Source organism: Chaetodon auriga, chromosome 6 (genome assembly GCF_051107435.1).
Source record: "Chaetodon auriga isolate fChaAug3 chromosome 6, fChaAug3.hap1, whole genome shotgun sequence".
Lineage (NCBI taxonomy): Eukaryota > Metazoa > Chordata > Actinopteri > Chaetodontiformes > Chaetodontidae > Chaetodon > Chaetodon auriga.
In genome coordinates, this window is record NC_135079.1 from 5,925,513 (window position 1) to 5,949,421 (window position 23,909).

The window sequence follows — 23,909 nt, forward strand, 5'->3', positions numbered from 1 at the left end:
TGTCAAGACAAAAATGAAGTCGCACTTGACTCTAATTTAACTGCATGCTTAGATTTTGGTAAAACACATTTCTGACCCAGTCGTGCATGAAGAGGGTGCGCCGCATTGGAGACAATCTCTTGCTGCTTTTGCTGTGATGTGCATGTCATGTACTGCATGCAGGATATGAGCAGATGTAGGATTGTGGCCACGGCTAGCAGGTGAGTTTGTGTCTGTGGAAATGTGATAAAAGCAGATGCTGGTGAGAGCTAGCGGATGCCACAGTTATAGGAGTTGTTGTGATAGTTGTTTGCAAAGTTAGTTGATATGCACCCCGTTGATATACTGTCCTACACAGGGTGTGTTCAGATCTTGGCTATCTGCCCAGTGCATCAGCCTCCTCCCTTTCTCATCTTTCCCAGCCATCTTCCCAGCTTGTTTATCTGTTTCGCTTTGTGCACAAGCAAGGGGCATTACTCAGCGTTCAGACACACAAACAGCTCTGATTGTAACGGCTTCTGTGGAGCTCGCTTTCATCCCCGTGTTTAGCTGCTCAGCATCACCTGCAGTCTTTTCAGATGGAGATATGGCGAAATAATTTCATTAGCTCCCACTGTTACGTTCTGTGCGGATCACGTTGCAGTTCAGATTGAGGGAGAAATAAGGAGGAATGGAGAGACTCTCTCCTCCCCTCTTCCTCCTCCCTCCCTCCTCTCTCAGTCTCTCATCACATACTGCAGCTCCTCCCTCCACCTTGCCCTTCTCCAGATCCCCTCCCTTCCGCTGTGTCTCTCTTTCTCTCTGTCTCCATCCCTCCTTCATTCCCCGTCAGTCTTTCAGCCTCGCTGAGACCAACAGAGGATACACCCTCCCTGTGTGTGTGTGTGTATGTGTGTGTATGTGTGTGGCTCGCCGTGTGAACCACATGTGTCAGTGTGTATACACATGTGGCTTCGCAGCTGTCGGGAAGGACTCATGAAGTGCTCTGGACTTGGATGTCAGATCCTTCTCCTTGTGCATATTTGCCACATTTTTTAACAACACTCCAAAATCCTCCCATTAAAGAATCTCTCATTTTCCTCCTCTCGGGGCAGCATCTCGATGGAATCTTCAATCCTTTCCCCAGTATCTTGGATTTAATGAGCAGCCACCGTGGAATGAAGCAAGCAATTTCTGGATTCCCATCGTTACAGCTCGGGTAAGGATATCTCTCTCCTGTCTGCTCTTCGCTCTCTCCCTCTCACTCTCTTTCTGTATACCCGTCTCCTTTTCTTGCACTTCCTACCTGATTTACTTCTCATAACATATTGACAGGTGCAAGCAGTACACATTATGGAATGGGGGAGCAGTTAAATGAAGCAGAGCAAGCTATTTAGGACATGGAGAGAGGGAGAAAATGAGGATGGGCTGGCTGGGGAGTGTGAGAGAGTGTAGGGAAAGAAGCAGGGAACAGAAATGTGTGCCGACACCAGCAGTGTTGCTCATGCTGTCAGAGGCTGGAGGGAAAAATGCTCCACTTGGTACTTGCTATTGATCTGCTGTTATTTTCAGCTCCTGTCCCTAAGAGACAACTTTGCATGGTCTACCTGATATTGGTTTTGGGCCATCTGTTAACAATGGCAGAAAGACAAATTGTCGTATTAAAGGAACATTAAGAAGGTGCGAGTGCTTTAGGAATGGCTGAATTTAACATGCATGGGTGCATTTACATGTGCCCTCTGTTCAAAGTGGCCATGAGAAGATGCGAGTTTGTGTTCGTGCACTGTGTGTCCTCGATGTGCTTGTGTAGGTGTGATGCAACAAGGTGGGAATTATAGTCCTGCTGCATACCTGCACATATTCTCGTGGAGACCTCCTCAGCTGAAGTGGGAGGAGTAATTGCAGCTTCTCACCATGTTGATCTGTCTAAATACCTGATGGGGCCTTTTGACACCAGCTCTGACCTGTCACCACACACTGATTTTGAGGGGGCTCACTTGCAGGTCACAGACATGTGTGTAGAGGAAGACATTAAAATTTGTTTTATATTTACTGTCTTTATTATCATTAGGAATATATAACAGAGACTGTTAGAGACGTTGTGTCTATTTCACTTTTTTTCTTCTTTGTCAGCTTGAAGCATGAGGTAAAGTTGATGTTGCTATTTTGGTCCCCCTCTGCATGCTGGATGAGCTTCTTTCCTTTTATCTTTACTGCTGTCTTCTTATTAATTCTCTGTTCATCTCTCTCTCTCTTGCCTCTATGAACTCTACAGGGAGAGGAGTAAAGAGAGATTGTTAGAAGGGGGAGGGCAAGAGACGTTGGAATACAAGAGGAGGATACTAAAAGCAGTGAAGACAATGGGTGAGAGATGCTAGTGGAAGGTGAAGTAGGAAGAGAGCAAAGGCGAGAGAATATAGCAATGAAAGACTGACAGGAAGCCAGAGACAAGAGGACGAAAGAGACAGAGAAGGACAGAGCATGTGCTAATAAGCCTCAGAAAGAGCTTTTAGCTGGCAAAACCTCTTCTGAGGCTCAGGTCTTTTGGTAATGGGGGTCAGTTTACAGACACATCCATGAAACATGTGATAGATAGGACAGGGGCCTGCATCTCACACATGCCTGCCCTCATTTCCTGTAAAGGACATCAATATTTATCACATTTCCCATTTCACAGAAGAAACCGTGATAACACCGGAGGATGGAAAAATAATAAAAGATAAATCAAATTACCCCACCTTGGGCAGACCTTCTGCTTCTGTTTCATTTATAATTCCTTTTCAGCACTTAGACAGGGTCGGCTGATACTACTGCATATAGCAATACAGATGCAGCCACAGTGGTTCATGTTTTCACTGATTATACTGCAGAGGTTTTGTCATATTGGCAGTGGTAATTGCGAAACATATATTCAAGTAGATTGGATTAAATGCAGCGTATTCAATGCTTTTGTCTCATTAATGTAACACATATCTAGTCACTGCTTCTTTGAGTTTAATTCTGTGCAGTTTCTACAGCCAAGCTGAGAATTCTTAATGCAATATCAGTACAGATTTAAGGGTTTTGAAGTTTGGCTTTACTTAGTGATGCTTTTATGGGGTTGCAATGCACATTAAATCAAGGAGGTATCCCAGGATGCATCACTATTCAATTCAGGTCTGATCCCCTGTATTTTGAACCAGTGGCATTCTGCTAATTGATTGGTTTATTTGGTTTATTTTCCCTCTCAGTCCCCCTCAGGCACACACACACACACACACACACACACACACACACACACACACACACACACACACACACACACACACACACACGCACAGGATGTGCCTTAGTGTGGCTAGCAGGAGTCATTTTTACCCTAATCGGCTGCAGTAAAAGCTTGTCGTGCGGTGGATGACTTGCATTCAAGAGTGACTCAGTGTCCATGTATGCCCCTCCACCCATAGTCAGGGAGCATTGATACTGCCCATCGCCAAATGAGAAGTTAGAAGTTAACAACTCATTTTTACTCAACCTCCAAGGCAATTATTCTCAAGGCCGTTACAGCAAATAATGGTTATTACCGATGTGCTTTCATGATTTACCGTGATGCATGAAATGAGGTTCGAAAATTTGTCACAGCAATTCACAGCTAATGGTGGACCAGCATTGGGAAATTATGTGGATATGAGCTCCTCATCCCAGTCTCTGTCTCTTCTTGGACACAATTTAGAAGATAGCCATTGTAAAAAAAAAGATTTTGATCAATCTTTTACTAATATCCAGTCAAAACATGTATAATTGAGGATTCATTCCTACTTGTGAAACTGAAGAACTCACTGTGATGGTTAAAAATAAATCCGTGTTTTAATACACTTCTGGATAATGGCTATGTCTGACCCAAAAGTGATTAAAGATTAACTAATCACTACTAATGAATTCAAAATCCAGATGATTCTACTTTCAATTTTTACAACTGCAGGTACTAAGCCTTAGACACACGGAGGAAGAGGAAAATTATTTTTTGATTGAATTATATCAAGGTTTTATTCCTTCCCCCCTCGTGGATATAAACCACTCATTAGCAAACATCTTTAATATAATGCAGTCCAGTGCAACACCACCTCAAACGGCTGCCTCAAATAATGATAGCCACAGTGTCGAATCAACTCCTCTTTCTGACACAATGTTCACAACAACCTAACATAAAAAGCTCGTCAAAGAGAGGGTCCTGCATAATTATGAGGAGCTGGGATGAAGGTGAGGTGGACAGGAGTGTGAGTAGAGCATGTTTCTAATCTAAACTAAGCCTACATGGTGTCCTGTCATCTCAAATGTGGATCTTATAGTTATTTACCAAAATTGGACAATGTGCTTCTCATAAGGCATTTAAGCCCTCTCAAAATGTTTTGATTTTAATGAAAATGCATTGATAACAGATGCTTAGGTGGCTGAGTGTCTCTACTGATGGATGATAATCATGTTATTTGATGTAAAAGTGCGATGCCATTATAACAAAGGCTCAGCAGTGATCACACTGATCTGAGGCATTCATATCCTGCAGTGGATTATCAACAGCAAGCAGGAAGAGAGAACAGATGGCACCTTTTGACAGATGCAGCCGATATGATAGAGGACCAATAACAGAACTCTGAGGAACTCCTTCACATAGCCTGTGTCATAAGTGGGGTTATTCACAAATCAAGCAGGCAAATGAATGGAAACTCCTTTATTGATCATAAAAGACTGGATATCTTTGTTTCAGTGGACTTTGTGTTATCTCCTCCTTTTATGTGACACATCACAGAAAGTTTATTTTGTTTTACACTAAAAAAAAGATGAGTCATGTGTCACGCTAACATGTGTGCCTTGAACCCACGCTCACACTTTCACATGCACTCACAGTTGGGATTCTTCAAATGCAAGTGCGGTCTGCAGCAGGTGGAGGTTAAGAACATTACTCAGCAGTTGTTCATGAAGGATGAGAGAGCAATATTTGTTCACTTCCCCTCCCCACTTTTTCCCTGCCGGCTGAGCGAATCTAAATGGTATAAATTGGAAATTGTATAAATAATTCAGGAACGGCTTTTATCTTCTGTATTTGGAAGCATTACTAGGCCAGCACAATAGAGATTCTTATGTACATCTATGTCACAGATTCAGGAAAGGATTCACCCCTCCCTGACCTTTTGTGCATTCTGTTGTTCTACAAAATCATATCAAATGCTCCTCTGCTGCCCTAGTTTTGATATGAAATACACCGTGTCATGTTCAAAGTGCAAATCAAATGTTATTCAGACCTTTTCCCGTTCTTCACGATGAAATGGGCCAAAGGATTTTGAATAATTTGCTCATCTGTTTAACCATTCACTTAAAATAAAGCAGTGGCAAGACGACTTCTAGACAGTTTGTTTGGTTATCCATGTGACATGAGCCACATCTCTGTCACCACTAATTAGCTTACAGGGAACTTCGGGAGTGAGTTTACTTGAAGTACTGTGACATCGTTGAGTGGTGTGCTTCCATTTCACGAGGGGATAAAAACAAATGAAACTGGTTGTTGCAAGTCGAGTGTGTGAGAGGTCATGAAAAAAGTTTTTCCTTCCTCAACTTCCTGAAATCACACCAGCTTTTAAATCTAGTGGTGGGCAGCAGTGGAATGTTTTTGAGGTCATATGTGTGAAATGGGCATAAGATGCTTTCGAGTGCTACAGAGCCCACCTGGCAGAGTTTGTGCCCAGTGTACCAAGGCTGTGCCCTGACCGTAGCAGCCCAGGCTCGGATCCAAACTGTGGCCCTTTGCTAAATATCGTCCTGTTTCCAACTCTGCGTTAACAATTCTAAAGCATTTTGCAACAAAGAAATCACATGCACCAAGTGCTTCACATAGAAAAGACCTACAGTGGACATGAAAACGGGATAAAGGGGCTTTAAAGGCTTTATATGCAAGGAGGAGGACTTTGAGATCAGTTCAGTGTGTTACAGGAAACGTAATTCATTTTAAGCATTTGAACAGATGGCAAATGCAGTCAGTTTTTAAATGTTTTGTCTGTTTACAACACAAACGGAGCCTCTGAATGCACATACACTACCTGTGACTGTAAGGGAAGCCATGTTGATTTCATGTCACATGATGAGCTGCTGGGTTTTATAAAATGTGCCTGATCATTTGTGGAAAGTAGGGAATCACATGTCTCAACTCACAACTGAATACAGAGGAAAATCAAATGCTGCACACGGATCAGGGTATTTTTAAGCTAAGTGCGGCAAAGCAGTTTATCCTGTAATGGACGCTGTACAGTCTCAAAAGTATCACATAAAGAAAGGAGAGAATGACAAGAACACCGGAGCCCGTTTGTATTTGAGGATGTACAATGTACCTGACAGCCTGAAAGCCTGTAAGCAGACGCAGGCAGAAGAAAATGCTCATCACAACTTGTAATCTTCTTTGTATTGAACGGCCTGAGAGCTACAATGTGGACAAGCCTGTTTCCAAATGTGGCATGATGATTATGTCTAATCTAGTTATGAATAATCTAATTTAATCTCTCCTTAATGAAGCCTGGCCTCCATTTAAAAGATGCCCTGCTTACTGTAATTACTGGGACACGACACAGTGCTGGTTCTATTGATCATAACATGGAGATCGTTACTTTAAAATGCACTTTGATGCACATGAAGAATATGCACCTACACCTCCTATACCGTACCCCCAGAATGGAGGCACATGATCCAACGCTGCATGTGTTCATTAGAGTCACGCAGGGAAAAGGAGGCGTCAGTTTTCCTCCCTCCATATCACACATCACACAGCGGAATACAGTTTCTCACACTAAACTACAGACAAGTGAAGCTGCTCCCAGCAGAGTTTTACTGAGGAAAGAGTGGTGCATGCAAGCACTGAGGATGGAGACACACCTGAACAGAACCTTTGTGTTTGCTACAGCTCTGCTCACTATTATATCCATTTCTTTCTGCCAGATCCCTAGCAGGGGGCCTTCCTGTGTTAAATCACCTCTCAATCTCAATTTACAGTCTTTGGCATTTTGTCCCAACTATTAGTTTTGCTGGAATTGTTTGTGCCAATCCATTACTGACAGCTGAAAGGACAAACAATACTTCTGGGTTGAAGCACAATAGATTCTCTTTGATTGCTGGCACACGTAGCGAGCCGCCTACTGAAACTGAGAGGGAGGTCAGATTGGAGAAATCCCAAATGCTCATCCAGATGCTTCTGGCTGTTTTTGACTGATGTGAGAGAAGAGACTGTCTTCAACCTGTAAAGCTCTAGCCGGATGCTAATAGAAGCGCTGCTTGATATTTATAGTAAATCTGTATTTTCCTCTGGGTGTCTAAAAACAGCACACTGCAAACACGAAACATTTTACCATACTGGAGTTGAACTTCCTGCACAGTTGCAAAGATGACTTTGAAAAAGTCAAATAGCTGACGATTAACATGCAGTTTATCTTCGTTTATTTTCAAAATATCTCCACCATGATGCCTGGCTTAACCCACCATCAATTTGCATTAGTCAAAAAGCGTGGGACAAAATGTCAGATGCAATTTCTCAGACCTGCTTTTGCACAATCTACGAGGTGCATGTGAGAGCTGGAGATTTTCACACCTGTTAGGCAATGCAATGCGCCACTTGATCCCTTATCAATATGTGATTCAGGACGTTTTTCACAGCCCCCACAGGTTATCTATTTTAGACAATTGTGGGCTTTAATGTGTGAAGAAAACTGAGACCATCTGTATGCAGGATCCATGTGCATACAGCCTCTGAAAATGGTAAATGTCAGTGAGTCAGCATGGTGATGACTTACAAACGGTCATCATTAAAATATTGCATTCTTGGCTGGCTGACATCACTTTTTAATCTTGAAATTGGTCCTACCCCCTCCACCCGTGCACAAACAGACACACTCACAGTTGGAAGTAAATCAAAAATAATAATACATTTAGCTGAGACCTCTCCCTCGGCCCCCAGCATGTGTGTTACTCTGGTGCCCCGGAACATGCGCTCCTTACAAATCCTGCTTTGTGACTAATATTTCAAAAGCTGAAACACTCACAGCTTGCTTGGAAACATGCTAAAAAAAAAGATATAATTAAACCATGAAAACAGTATTTATTTGTTTTAGATTAATTTCAGGCTCAAAAGAGCTAGTTTATTACATAAGCACAGCTGGGGAAGAGGTGCCTCTTCCACGAACATCGTTCCTGGATCGTTTCCCAGTCCTGACTGTACTGAAGTCTCCACTATGATCAGCGTCAGTTGAGAGTGAAAACACAGGCTCAAGCAAGCTGCCAATATTTCTAATTATCATGGATGATGCACCCGGAGCTCTATTTTTGGATCAACGCAGCAGGAGAAAGCGGGGGGGTGGGGGTTACTTGCATCTATGAAATATAAAGTCATTACATGTTTAACTTCATTTCTGGAACAAACTTTGCAGTAGGTATGCAGCGAGATGTAGAAAATCAGAATCTGCATTTATTCGCCACAGTCAGTCCAACGAGGGCCCAAGGAATTTCTGTGGTTAATTGGATGGCTTTTTAAATCACACATAAGAGTGTGATTGTTGTATGGAACAGGATGGATGTATGTTTTCACTTTCACGGTCAAATGAGCATGTGTATTAGCTTGTTAGCAAGCAGCTGAGCCTGTAGTACGGCGCTTACTACAGAAAAAGAGAAAGAAAAAGGAGCGGCTGACAAGGGAGGCCTGATCATCATATTCTCCAACAAGCCTTTGCAGAAGTCTTGTTTTGAAAATTGGTAATATCACTCAGATATATGTCCTGATGCACTGACCTCGTTGAAACAGAGGTTGAAAGCTCAGAGGCTGTTGATCCTGTTGGTTTGAACATTACTCAGCAGTGTTAAGATTAAATGACCTGATGACCCACACAGAAACATACTCCATGTGACAGAGCTTCAGTTGATATTCAGCAAAAAATGCAAATGTGCCAGACGTAAACACAAATGTCACTCGGCCAGCGGCTGGCCTAAATAACTGTCACAGCGTATGTGCATTTTATCAGGTTCAGGCAGTCCAGGCTTTTATAGAAAGCTCTTGTTACCTTGTCTTCTCCTCGCCAGGTCTCTGTCGTCATTAGTATTCTGGTCAGTGCAGTGCACTCTCATCTTGGTTGGCCATTTTCCCATCTGAAATTATTTTTGCCTTTTTGTAGAGATGGCAGTCTCTTTCCGCAAAATGACGTCCGGGTTTAAATAAATAAGCAAAGATCCTTACACATAAATGCAAATGAGCGCATTCTAAGAGGGCACTTTTTAAGTGTCACTTTTTAGGTGTCACTAATTATTCAGCTACATTTATCATCCTTTTTTTTCATAGAATTATGCTGGAGCAGACCAGGGACGCTGTGACTCTGCAAAATAGGTTAAAATACAAATAATCTTGTATAGAATGCATATAATAATACATCGTATATATTATGCGTTATCAATCAGTCAATCAGGTTTACTTGTCACATGTAATCATATACCCAAGGTACAATTACAGTGAAATGTAATCCTGCCATTTCCTTCCATTTGTGCAGGTAAAAGCTCTCTTCCTGAGCCTCTCAGTACTAGCCTGGTGTCTCTGGTACCTTCTTCCTGACCACAGCAGGAAGAAAAGGCCGTTATCCACGCGGTTGGGATCTTTAATGATTCTCCCAGCCTTATTCCTGCAGTGCCTGGTGTAAACATCCAGGCAGGCTAGAGTACTGCCGATTGTCTGTTCAGCCGAAAACACCACTCTTTGTCGGACCGTGCGGTCCTGTTTGGTGCTGCTTCTGTACCGGATTGTGTTGCTTCTAGTTCCTCAACACTGGATTTGCTACTTGATATGCAGAGAGTGTCCTCAAAGATCTGTAAGACTGATGTGTTGTTGTTCTAGTGAAGGTACAGGTAATATATCAGCTTTTGTATAATTCTGCTTGTGACTGACCCCACGCCCCTGAACATAGATTACAAGAATATGGCACACAGTCAAATTGATATGATGGCATGGAAAGGCTCCCTTTGCTGAGGTCATGAGTGTTGGCGCCGAAGCGTTGGGACATTGGTGACAAAAGGTTGGGAAACATAGTATTTGCTTCCTGTTTGTTTAATTCACCTGTGTAATGGGCTTGCATTGCCCACTGACCAGATGTTTTCAATGTGAGTCATTTATAGGAGGTTGTCTGCCATGATGGGTCTTTTTGTTAAGAGTGGTTTCTTGTTCATCCATGGTGCCACGTACTGGTTTTGGAAAAGTTTTAGTTGTCTGCAGCCTCTACAACCAATGGTCCACACAGCAGATCTCTTTTCAGGACACTGTGTGTGTGAAGGTGCGATTGTTTAACATCCTCCTCACTCTCACACCTTTATCAGTGTTATTAATAGGTGAACTTTGTTGATGTCATTTAATTTCAATCAGCTCAGCTTCAGCCTGAGCAGAAGGATAATTAGCCACAGTAAAATAAAAACATCTGAGCTTTGAACACGAACCCTTTCTTTCAGGCGATCACTCAGCACCTCTCAGCAGTCTTTTTCAGCAATTTGGGCTTTTACTGTATGATGCTTATGCTTCAGTGATGTTTCAGCAGTATGCATCAGATATCTTATTCATTTCGTAATAACTTATTATACCAGACATCCTATGGGGCACTGTTTGAGACATTTAATGACAGACAGTCGAGGCTAGTCTGTCATATCCTCGTCTCTGGCTGAGATTTCATGACTGAATTTTTTTTTTTTTTTCTGCTTTGGTGGAAGCTCTGGAGAGATTTGCCTGATAGTTTATGCAGTCTGTAGATGGGACTCACCAACCTAAAATTAGGCTATATGTATGCAGTTTGTAGTTGGTGAGGAACAAGTCAAAGTAGGCTATTTTATCAGCCGTCTTATTTACATGTAATACATGCACTGTAATGTATTTCTATATGTGTGTGTGTGTGTGTGTGTGTGCGCGTGTGTGTGTGTGTGTGTGTGTGTGTGTGTGTGTGTGTGTGTGTGTGTGTGTATTTATGCAAGTACTTGATTGCTTCTATCACTTGTCATTTATTTTATATGTAAGCGTATGCTGTCTATATTTGCATATGCATGTCCATACACTGAAAGCATCTGTGGGCGTGCATAAAGGTCCATGTTGGTAGCATGTGTTTGTGAACGAGTATCATGACCACCTGGGACGAGTGATCTACACAGTATTACATTAACACTGCATTGCTACTCATCACCTGCTGCAGCAGGAAGTAAACGCTGTCAGGAGTCGAGAGAGAAGATTAAGATGGAGGCGGAAGTGGAGGACTTCCTGTTGCTGCCGTCCTCGGCTATAACAACCTCAAGTGGGCAAGGCTCAGGTGCGCTTTCCAAACTTAAGCCAAATTGGAAAAGACCCTCGCAGCAGAGAGCTAAGTGGCACTGGTGAACTAGTGATCTGTCTGTTAAGAGGTTTGGAAAAGTGTCATATTGAGCTGAGCTTCTTCCGGCTCAGGAAAACATTATGGATGTTACAGGCGCCATGTAAGGAAAAATGTAAATGATGAGCATGTGATGGGTTTTACAGCTGGGATAGGTAACGTATTTTAGAGAGATTTTTGTTATATGTTTTGACAGTCTCTTTACACTCACTGCACATCACCACAGTCGTCCACAAGGCTATGCAGATATCTTGTTGAAGTTATAGTGAGCTAGTGGCACAAGACTTGCAGACAAAGTGCTGCCAGACTCTCCCAGTACTAACATGCAAGCTTGACAGCTGTGAGTGCTAAAAGCAGCCATGTTCATTGTTTACATTCATGGTAATGTTAGGTGTTTTTGACACATGAGGCAGTTGGATGTGGTTAGTGATGACAACAAAGGGCCGTGCTCCTCTCTCTGTAGTCAGGCAGTGTGTGTTCATGTGTTTTTTGGGAGACGCCTGAGTGGGATTATTGTGGATGGATACTTTCAAAATCCATCCTACTCTTGCTGGTTTCTCCAACATTAACCAACCCCAGCTTTAAAAGGATATTAAGGGTAATAACTCAGTGGAGTCTTATGATGATATTGATATTGTGTTCACAGAGAAGAGCGTGATACTTTGTGATACTCAAAGTTACACTGGCAGGTTTATGGACTTAAATCCCCCAGGGGCTACCTACAGTACATTAAAAATGTATTCATCCATAGTACTGTAATGTGCTTCAGAGAGCAGCATCCACCATGTTGCTTACATCTGAGGTTGGGCCCAGTTAAGGCATCCTTGAAACAGTGATGATGAGCTATTTTTAAGACTACGGTCAGATTGAAGCTAAGTTTGAGATAAGTTTGTGTATTCCCCAACTGGAAATTCAAGTTGTTCCACACTTTGAGAGATTTGTCTCTTTGTGAACACACATCAGTTTATTTGATTGAAATGAATACAGTGAAAGCAAAAACCTCCGTTGGATTTGATTTCATTAAACAACCCAACAGGGTTACAAACTTGACGCGGAGGAACGGCCACAGCGTATTGGTATTCTGCGAGGCGACCTGCACAGCTCTCTAAACCAAAGCCGACATTTAATTTGCAACCAAAATGAGGTGAACTTTGTGTGAAGCGGGTCATTTTACTGCTGTAATCGAAGTGCCCCCTCTTTGCTCTTAATTTGACTTGCACTGTATGGGAGGATACAGCAATGGATTGTGTGTGTGTGTGTGTGGGAAAGAGTGTGAAAGAAAGAGTACGTATAACCCTGTACAATTTCAGCAGTGTCATAAAATATGCATAACATATTCCTTTTTTGGGAGGAGGTCACTTTTAAGTGTCTCACAGTAATGTAAGTGAATACTTCAAATAAGTTATCAATGGGAATTCAAGCCTTTAAAGGCAACCCGAAGCCACTTTTGGAGACTGTCTTGCTTCGGTAATTCGGGCTATAATTCCAGTTCAAAGTGAATGTTGTGGAAACAAATAATATGTGGAAAAATTATTACAAGAGAAACAGACGGTGGACAACACCTTCAAGGTGTTGACAGAAGAAGAGGAAGAAAGAAAGGTGCGACAGTTTGTCCTTTGCTGCAGCAGCTTGCGTCACTTTGAAAGCGGCGAGGCTGTTTGTATGATCGGGACTGTGGACGATACCTTTAAGTGACTGCTGTGAAAATATGTGAAATGTGGAAAAATGCTTGAGTGTGGATAATAGATCTTTCATGTCTTGGACAAATTGGCTTAGCTGCTTCTTGACTTTGTTTAAAATGACTTCTGTAGTTATCTACAAGAGTGTGTAGAAGTGATTATCTCAAAGTCTTCAAATGGTTATGATATCATCTTCACAACTAGCTACTCCAATAGCATTTCAGTTTGCAGCCACAAACTGGTTGGAAATTGATTTCCAGAGATTCCTCCTGGGTATCATTTTTTTCTGTCTTTCTTGCCAGTTTCTGCCAACTCCTGACTTCTTCCAGGCCAGGCTAATAAATGAATCTCTGTCGCACATTTCCACTGAGCGTACTGGCTTTTGCTTCATGGCTCCATTAAAGAATACAAACACAAAAAATATACACAAGGCATGACAAACCTTCCTAAATTACAGCATTAGACATTAAAGTGATGTTCTGAGTTATGATCTGTTCAAACCAACCAATGAAAAAACACAGAGAATGACCTCGAGTCTTATTTTAGTTTGCAGACAGTGACTGGTGAAGCACACACTTCTGTAGTGCTGTAGAGGAAAGCTCTGGTTATCTGTGTCAGCCGTCCTTGTATCAAAACGTCATTAATCACACCATATTTCTTTTCATGCAGAATTCTTGGCGTATATTTTTGCATCTGAACTACATCGTGATTGTTTTCAGTGTCTCGTCACCTTCAGGTCAGATCATGTCTTATAAATGGAGCTACAGACTAGCCGTCAGCTGTTATTTTAAAGCAGAGATATATGCAATCAAGCCTGGACTGCTGCATCTCTCCTTCCCAAAGAGAGATGTACAGTATATCCTTCTGACTTCTTTGTGGAATTGATGCATACCCCTGCAACCTTTGATCTCTTCTTCTGTCTATAAATAGTCACATTTTCACTGCAGGAAGGTGAAAAGACAATAACACACATGTCCTTCACACATTCATTTTCCTGTGTATACTGTACTTCCATCTGGAGTTTCTGATAAGATAGAGAGCTTGCAACACAAACACTCACACACAGATCCATCTCTTTGCAGCTTTACTTGAACATTTTTTTCATATCGTTCTCTGTACTCTAATTCTCATGAAGTCAAAAGAGATGTTTCAGTGTTTTTCTCATGTCTTGTGCTGACTGCCACCTATATGTCAGCATCTGGTTTCATCATTTCCTGGATAAATGGGGGGATGTACGCTAATTTTGTGTCCAGTGACACGTTTTCTTGAATCTTTATGACTCCGTTGTGTTGGAGTATTTCTCTGGTCTTGGCTTCATATATTACTGTAGAAAAACGCAACTTTATAACTTTATTGACGGTTCAATTTTGGGTGAAACTGGATCCTGTTTTCTGGATAAAATATTATCTGGTTTTCTCTCTGATGTCCGGCCGCTCTGCTTCAGCTCTCTGTGATTTACAGAGTGTCCTGATGGGCAGATAGCTTCACTTGTTGCCAAAGTAATCGTTACCTAGTGCGAACTGTAGCCGCTGTTTGCTAGTTATCTCAGCTGTGCACCCAGTGGTCCTATTAGTTGATTCAGGCCTGAGGAACCAAGAGCCAAACAGACAAGAGAACACCTCAGTACTGTATTCTCAGTCATGAAACTGACCTCTGTCAGTCTCTGAGGCTGCAGTTCCAGTTTGGTTCAGGTCTGGCTGTGTTAACTAGGAGTATGCAGTACTAGGGGTACCCGGGAAGAGTCTAATAGTCCAGCAGGACTACTAGCTTGTATAATGCACATCCAGCACTACTGGCTACTGAGCGAATCAATATCCATGACCCTCCCTAGCCTCCCTTTTTTTTTTTTTTTTACAGGAAACATTAATGTGTGGAATCTCGAAGCGCTCTGCTGGCAGTTCATGGGAACTTTTATTCCTACTTTTCTGGACAATTATTTCTCTCATTCAGTTCAACATATGCAGTTTTGGTGACACAGGCTTTAGCTTCAGTGTCTTGTTTTGAGTAACGATACTAGCATCAACAGGATTGATACCAAAAAACTGGATCCGCCTCATGTCCGATAATGTTCTGGGCTTGTGAATACTGTGCGTGCACTCTGTTTCTCTGCTGCTGTTGTGAACATGCGTCCTTAACAATCAGCCAACCTTTTAAGTCAGGATGAATTGTTTCAAGAAAAAAAAACAAGGCTGCTTTTTATAGTTGCTGACTTTTCTCTGGCAGAATGTGATACAGACACTCTCTTAAGGTAAAATGTTGCTGTGTTGAAGTTGTTTATGACCAGATGTCCCCACAGGGTTCAATAAGGTGCTATCCGATTCCATCGTACACATGTCAGCATAACCCTCTACATTCTTGTTTACACTGGCTTTCCTTGCTGTATCCAGCTACTGTTTTCAGCTGCAGTGGCCCAATTTCAAGGCACAAATCATAAAAGTTTCATCTCATCTTCATTGGTGCTGCTAACAGATGGACCGTGCTCTACCATGGGGAACCAGTTTAGCACACCATCAGTGTTTCCCCTTCTCGGTGTACATTTTGATGCAGAAGAGGACACACTTCTCAGTATCTTAAACTGATGTATCACTCATTCTGCTCCTTTTTAGTCATTTTCACTGGTTTCAATACATCTGTGGCAGAAAATAGGTTTTGGATCACTTAGATGGAAAAAGCTTTACTACATTGGAAAAAATGTTTCCAACTTGCCAAACGCTCTATGTGTTGCTACTGTTTATTGTTCTTGCCAGTGAAAGTTGGAACATGCATTCAATTAAAAATTCATCGTCATCTTACTGGTTTCATTACTAAGAGCCTTTACATGAACAGCTGTCTGAGTATAATTAAAATATTTCATGATTCAGTCTGAAATTAGTATGCCTGTCACCTAGTCTCTCCTAATTTAATAAAACACTGCAAATTCCTGTGAAGTCTCAGAAGCTTAATTAGATATGTATGTCATCCAATGTAACTTGCTTATGTAGGATTCATCTTATGGAGTTTTTAAACTGCATTGACATTTGCTTCTGCTATATGTGAATAATTACAGCAACTGTTAGGGCTGTCAGGACCAGCGTAAGCCTTTCTGGGACACAAATGAAGCACACGATACACAGGAAATGGTTCTAGCACTCCTAAATCCCAACGTATCATTTGACATGACATTGTGGGACATTGTTGTGATTGTGAAAGGAATGAGAGAGTTTACATTTGATTAATTCAAGGGTGTCCTTACAGCAGGCCTGCAAAGCCTGCAGATAAACTAAACTTGTAAGCAAAAGTGCAGATTTGACTTTCACTTCATTCTCAAATACCCTGCATATGTGCACAGCATCAGATGTTTTTCTTTGAAGCTGTTTGCTGTGGGGAACAAAGCTGCGTGCGTATAAAGAAAAAACCGCCTCCCTGCACTGTGTTTTCACGGATGCCGTGACACCAGCCACTTTCTGAGTATCTTTCATTAGCTCGCCCGTCAGTTGAATTTCAAGTGTAATTAGGACAATCAGGCAGAAACCTGCTGTATTTCAAGCTGACTCATTGCACAGTGAAATGCATAGCAGCTCTCACAAACAGCACAACTGAACTGTAATACTGTGATAATGATCAATCAAGTGGGGATTCTAATGATTGGCATTCAGCTGATCATAGCTCTGAATGCCACCACTATGTCCTAGAATGGCCGTAAGGCTGGTGTATCCATATATAAATAAATACATAGGTATGATTCAAACTTAATGCCAGTGACCGTGCATTGCTTCTTTAAGATCAGCACTGCCAAGTCACACAAGGTTATGTACGTTTCACCAAAATTTACTTGAAAACCGTAACATTTACATGTGTTTACTGTGTAGTAATATAAAATGTTTTACCCCTAAATTCCACCGGGAGCTTAAAGTCTGAGGTCAGTAATAGCCGTCTGTTCTTACTTTCTCCTTTTTCCCAAAGCCAATTTTTAGTATCCTGGTGATGCAACTGTTTCATGTGTAAGATGAACTGACATTTCTGAAGCCAACCAGAACTAATAGATAACAGGGGAGATCGAGAGTTTCTCTGGTTTCTTTGATCCCAGACAGAAAAATAAAAAGAGAGCAGCATTTAATGGCAATACAGCAAAAATACATAAACACAACGACACAAAAAGTCACATTTGAATTAAGATAATATCATGATGTTAAACTAAAACACAGTCACTGTAGCTTTTTCTTTTGCACTGCCCTGTTGTACACCATCATCATCATCACATGGCACTATCCTGCACAGTTCAGCAGTGAGGCTAGCAGTGAGCTTTCCTCTAAAACTCAATGTACAAGCCAGAGAGTTTTGAAAGGAGAATATTTTTCAAAGTTGATTAAAAGTCCTACCAGCACCTCCTTTAAAGCAAACTTAAATTTACATTTAGAAATGTTGCTGTTGGTGGAATGAAGCATGCTGGATGGCACGCCTCTCTCCCACTGGGATTTCTGCCCCGGTCCCTTCCGCTGTTCCTCCCTGGTTCTTGTGAATTCATGTGTGCCACAGGGAGTTGTTGAGTTTGTCACTGCAGAGACAGTACTGAGACTTATTAAATGTAGCCTTGTTGTCTGTGGGGTATTAGCACAGTATGTCATACTTCCATGCTAGCAGGTTTAGGAGAAAATAGTGGCACAAAAATCCAGGAGTTTTGCTTGTTTTCTAGTGATTAAGGTGTTGTCGGCCTTGTTATTTATATACAGTCACTACATTGGCATTTGCTGAACTTCAGACTCGGCAAATGCCAAAGTAGTAGACTTTTTTTTTGGTATTTGTCGAAATGTGTTTCAGTTGGTACATTTGACTTGAAAACTTCATTTACATCACCTGAGGTAATTAAGAAATTGCCCAGATAAAACAAATATTACTGCTTTTTTTCCAGGGCAAAGTGTTCGAGTCAACATCCTCTTTGAAGCTATTTTGCGTTTGTATTTATTTGCACATGTTGATGGAACATAAGACTAGCAGTTGTGGCTCCTGCCTGCATTACTCAGAGGTTGAAGTGGCACTCAACAACCTGTTACCTGGAGATACGTGATGGGCCGAACATCGCTGCGAGCCCTGGCTAAACTTGGGGAGAGTTTAGGATGTTCTGAGGCATTGATAATGCTCTTCACATGTGTAACTAGGTATGGTTATGAAGCTCAGCTGGTGTACGGCAGAAAACACTCTCACTAGTGTTTCATCAAGTTTTTTTTTCTGGCAGGACACTTAGAGTCTTTTGCAGCTGCGTCTCTCCAATTACATCACATGTTTGTATCCTTTCAGTACAAAAAAATCCCTGTTTGTGTGCTCCACATAACCAACTAGAAAGAACAAAAAAGTAAAACGAAAATATCTTCCACAGCATGTCAAAGGCAGACATCATGCCCAATTCAAATCTGAGTCATCTGGTACTGCAGAGACTGCATGAACGCACCCATGATCTTACTGCTCGCACTGTATCCCTAAATGTATCTGTCTTTGGTGGTACTGTCAGTTCCTCAGTACCTCCTTTCGTCTTTCATCTGGAAATGGTTTACGATATCAATTTACCTGCTGTCCCAGTTTTGCAGAAGTTGTTAACAGCTGCTTAAAACACTCACCAAAGCTGTTTTTATTGATGGTAGCACAGGTGCATGCTAGTCATTTGGTAGAAGGGAGTCGTTTTACGAGCAATAAAGAGTTGAAAGAATGGGCACCTCTGACAGTCTGACAAAAGCAATATTTGCCTCATCAACAGCTGCATCCTGGTCGACCCGGCGCGTTTATTGTTGGAACGCAAAGCTGTGGATCTAAATAACGGTTTGAAAATTCAAAATAGTTCAGCAGAAATCATTAAAAATGTTCAAATACAGGCCATGCAAACCATGAAGGACACTTAGGTCCTGCATTCAGTCCTATTTCTGGGGATTTAAGAATCAAACACACATATCTAAGGCTGATTATGATATTTCTAGGCAGTGTGGCTCTTCGGATGTCGATGTGAGTCTCTCTGTCAGTCGGTTCACCACTTTGGTTTTGACTGAAACATCACAGCTACTATGGCATGGATTTCCATGAAATTAGGTACAGATATACACAGTCCTAAAAATCCCAATTACTTTGGAGATATCCTGACTTTTCTTCTAGTTCCATCACTGGGTCAAAAGTTTAAATCGTCTGATGTGTTGGTTTGTGACCAAATACCTATAAGACTAACAGCATTCCCATCAGCCTCAGCTCTGCTTTGTGTTTAATGCTAATTAGAAAATGTTAGCATGCTAACACGCTAAAGTAAGATGGTGAAAAGAACATTGCACCTGCTAATTATCAGCATGTTAGTACCGTCATCTGAGCATTTAAGTCACCTGTGGATTTTGTTTAGGCTAAATATCTTAAAATGCATTTTTTTTTGTCTTTATTTATTTGTTCATGTATTCATTGTATTTTAATTAGCATGTCCTCCATTTAAATTGCCCACCAATTTTGCCTGTTTTGTGTGTCTCTTCACCTGTCTGGGTTATTATTACTGTCAGTAATGAGAGGAAAGGAGTGCTGGACTAATGGGATGCAGACTATATTGACTGGAAGAGACCATCACTTACCACTGCTGCAGAGCGTGTGGTGAGTGATGCTGCTTCTCACCACCGCTATGACCAACAGTCAGCCTCTGCCTACTTTGGTTTCACTCACTCTGCACCCATGGAGGGTTTCATAGTGCTCGCTGCTCAGTTATTTATGTATTCCTACTATGCTCATCTCCTACAGTACAGGCCACCACTTAGGAGCAGAACTACCACTACCAGAGCTAAAGTCATTACTTTTTTTATGCAATAAATGCTTATCAGTGACCCCTATCTGACTTATGGATTTATCGCCAGTGTGACCACTGCACTCCGGTATTTCTCCTTGAGATGGTCAGGTTAGAGGTAGTGGGTGCGCACAAAATTTTTATTAGGTGTGTAGGAGATGATGTCGTTGGGAAGAGCTCATTGAAATTCACGGCTGTTCTGTTGGTTTGTTTATAGTGAAGTCCACCCCTCAGGCTGCAGCTACTTTGCTGACGGCGAAGCATAAGTGATCACACAGAGTGCAGATATCAGATACTTTTTGATCTATACCTTGACCAAAGGCCCTTGACCTTAAAAAGAAAAGAAAATGTGCTGAATGGATGGTTATTAATCAAAGCGTACACTGAAAAAAAATTGGAGTGATATTTACTTAAAAAAAGCTAGGCAAGTTTTTCCACACGGAAATCCCTTGTAATTTTTACTCAGGATAATTCTAAGTAGCATTTACTTCCTAAAAACACCTTTTCTTTACAAAAAATACTCAAGTAAATCTCGCAAGCAGTACTCACCTATTGGAAGTAAATTTTACTTAATTACCATTGCATTTTAATTGCAAAATCCAGTTAAATATTTCTGGTGGTTCTTACTCTTATTTAACTAAGCTTTTCTTTGTTTAATTCTATGAAATGATTAAGTAATATTTACTTGAATTAAATTTAATTTATGACCTCACATTACCACAATAAATTTGTTGCCATTTCTGTGAAGTGAATAAATAAATAAACATTTTCAATTTTTCAAATGGACATTTTATTTTCCCGTTTGCACTGACATATATGTATGTCTACATAACATCATAACCTTCCTTTGGTGTACATGAACAAGGATTGAAAACACACACACACACCTCTGTCTCATTACAGACAGACACCCACTCACGCATGCATGCATGCACACACACTCCTGTCCACACACAATAGGGCTGAGAAACAGTGAACATCCTTTAAAATCTAATAAACACAGCTTTTTTATTGCAGGTGAGGTATCCTCCCACACACTCAATGGAGAATTAGTGTGAATATCCTCCAACACCTCTTTCCCCTCTTGGCTGACATCCTGTGAAAACATATACAACTAGAATTAGAAATCAATGGCTGAGTCTAGATTTCAAACAGTTTGTGAAAGGGAAGTTGAATAACATGGAACAGTTAAAAATGCGGTAACACTTAACAATAAGGTACACAAAAAAAGAGAAGTTACTGAGGAACTAATGAAGAACTAATGAGTAGTTACTGAGGAACTGAGGTACACAAAATTAGAGTAGATTAAAATTAAATTCAATTAACCCTCTTCTCTGATTCAAACCTACATATCTTACACACCCATCTCATGTTGTTGCACCTGAAAAATACAAATTCAATACATAAAAACTAAGCCTGTGTTCTCTGTTCCTAATCATTACGAATTTGATCTTACCTTATCTCAGCTGTGGACTGGAAGTTGCAAAGTGATGAGCAAATGACCTTCTAGGTTCTGTAAAAGGGAAAAAAGTGTTATCTATGAACTTTTTAAATACATTTCTATTAACACAGCCACAGTCGACCCAGACAGACAGACAGACAGACAGACAGACACAGACACACACGTTTGTACTTCTATCTCCATGGGGACTCTCATTGACATAATGCATTACCTAGCTCCTTACCCTAAACCTAACCAAAACCCAATTCAAACATAAACTCTAAAACCAAGTCTTCATCCTCACAAAGAGACAGTTAGTCCCCACCAGTATAGTAAAAGTCAGAATTTTGTCCCCATGTGAATGGAAAAACACACACGCACACACACGCGGACGCGATATTCCTCTCAAATGCGGGTATCCGGTTTTGCACTTGTTTTCATCCGAACTTTGCAAACATGGTCGGGAGTTGCAGAAGACTATGGGGCGATACACAGACACACAAAACCTACAAACAAGGTTGGGGCAGAGGACTAGCTGACCGATGGGATCGAACGGGAGGGCTGCGGCTCGCGCTGGAATTTCGTAGGCGCGTCCAGTTTGAACCCAACTTTGAATTTGACCTGCGAAGGTGGTTGGGTGGGTCTGGGTCATACCAGACAGCACAATCACATTCGCTCAGCGTTAACGTTATATCTGTTAAACGTTTATCATATTACCATGCAAGCCAGCCATTCCACCCAACAACATATCCAACTTTGATAAAACCACAGCCTCCAGGCAAAAACGACAAGTGCGCTAGCTAGCTAACATTAGCAGAAGACGACGACGACGACTAAAAACGAGCCGCACCGACTTACACGAAAAATAACACATAAAACGGGCCTCACAACGTTTGAGTGCTTGTTAGTTTTTGTCAAGACTTACCTCCGCGGTCCCATGTCGACTAAAATCCCACTGCTGATCGACGGTCTCAGGTGTCCACATGTGCGAGGGAAGAAGCACTCAGCACAGCGTGCAACGAACGGCCTCTGACGTCACACACCGAGTGCAAAGGAGGTTGCCAGGTTCACTGATATCACCCAAGTACATTTTACTTGCACATTTCAACTAATAAAGTTAATGGAGTAGTTTAGTGAATATTACTTGGAATAAAGAGTAAAATTTATATGCAAAATTGAGGATGCATTCTTACAAACAAACACCAAGTAACAAACCACATGAAAACCGACATTTTAAAGTAAAAGCACTCAAATGTTATTTGTTTGTAGAATTATATACGTAATTGAAGTAATAATTACAGGGACAAAAAATCATTTTTTTCAGTGTAGAGTTCAAGAGGGCTTTCTAATTTGTGTTATTGTTTGATATTAATTAAACATGAGGGAAAAATGGCTATATGCAGCCTGAATTACCTGCACCATTGATTGAAGGTCTAGAGCACATACATGTGTGAGGGTAGTTATTGCTATTGAATTATTTATCCATGCATGCATGGATGGAAGCTGCAACTGAAATGGTTATCCTTATGTAATTGGTGTTGGTGTGGCAGAATCTATTAAAATCATAAATAGATTCCATCCATACTCTCCTGAGGGGAAACACCCTCAGAGGGTCTTTTGCCATGTGGACTGACAATTAGAATTACACCTTCTATAAGATTGCAGCACACAGACTGCAGGTTAAATATGGCAGCTGCATCGAAAACATTGAGGGATCCAAATTCAGTGTCTGATCTTCAAAGATGTGAATGTTATATATCACATGGTAACGCTGCCTGCCAGTTTTTTTTGTGATGTTATGTCCCATAAATCTCATGTGAATAACGGACTGTTGTGGACATATTGATGGAGAGATGGAGGCATCAAATCAAAGACATCATTGTTCAAAGTTCCACATTCATGTTTCAGTTTTCCATCAAGTCAGAGTGTCACAACAACATTTGTAGTCACTTTGAAACGTTACCCATTTTGTAGTCACTCTCTATGCAGGCTTGATATTGATTGGTATCCTTCATGAAATAACCGGTCTCACCCCTCCAATCAGCTAGACACACAGTAATTGCTTTGTCATTTCTCTCCTGAATGTTTACACTCAGCAGGTTTCCTTCATTTCAATCAGGAGCTGCTGGCACTGTAATGCCTGCAAAGCAGGGTCCACCATGCTCATTGCCTCCCTCATGATATCTGATTCAAAAATACTGTGGAGAAGCAACATGACATTATCTGACATTATCTTACAAAGTGTCGTACAAAACATGACACAAGTCAAAATAAGATGTTCAGTTTGTCTGCAAAGCTTTAGTCCAAAAACTTTTCTTTGCACCAGTGTGACCTCATGCCTCATTTCATTCTTAAATTACAACCCCCTCACAGACAAAGATGGTGACCATAGGCTATTGCTCGCACGTGTAACTTCATCATAAACTGCCAAGTAGCCTACGAGGAGTTTGATGGCTCTGAAATCTGGGCCTCTAGCATTCCACTCTAAAGGTTTGAGCACAAACTGCACAGATAATTAGTCACACCTCATTCAACTGGCTGACTCAAGGTTATTTGACTAATTATGTGCAGGTAGGGATGCTTATGCTAATACAGCTATGTGAACGGTGGGTTTTCTCAGAGCTGCGGAGAGGTCGTCGCTCATTGTCCTTGCCTCA

General features: G+C 41.3%; 1 protein-coding gene and 1 long non-coding RNA gene across 2 annotated transcripts in view; one reads left to right on the plus strand and one right to left on the minus strand.

Annotated features, from left to right (window-relative positions):
• The first annotated feature begins 745 nt into the window (after positions 1–745).
• lingo1a (leucine rich repeat and Ig domain containing 1a) overlaps positions 746–23,909 on the plus strand; it is a 123,228-nt gene continuing 100,064 nt past the window's right edge. The window contains exon 1 of the mRNA XM_076732048.1: positions 746–1,177. The gene's annotated coding sequence lies outside the window, so the exon portion shown is untranslated. The remainder of the gene's footprint in view (positions 1,178–23,909) is intronic.
• Positions 20,659–22,432, minus strand: LOC143322748 (uncharacterized). The gene is made up of 3 exons (XR_013077318.1): positions 22,178–22,432; positions 21,268–21,324; positions 20,659–20,907 (listed from the first exon to the last, which is right to left on the minus strand). It is a non-coding gene; the product is annotated as an uncharacterized LOC143322748 (long non-coding RNA).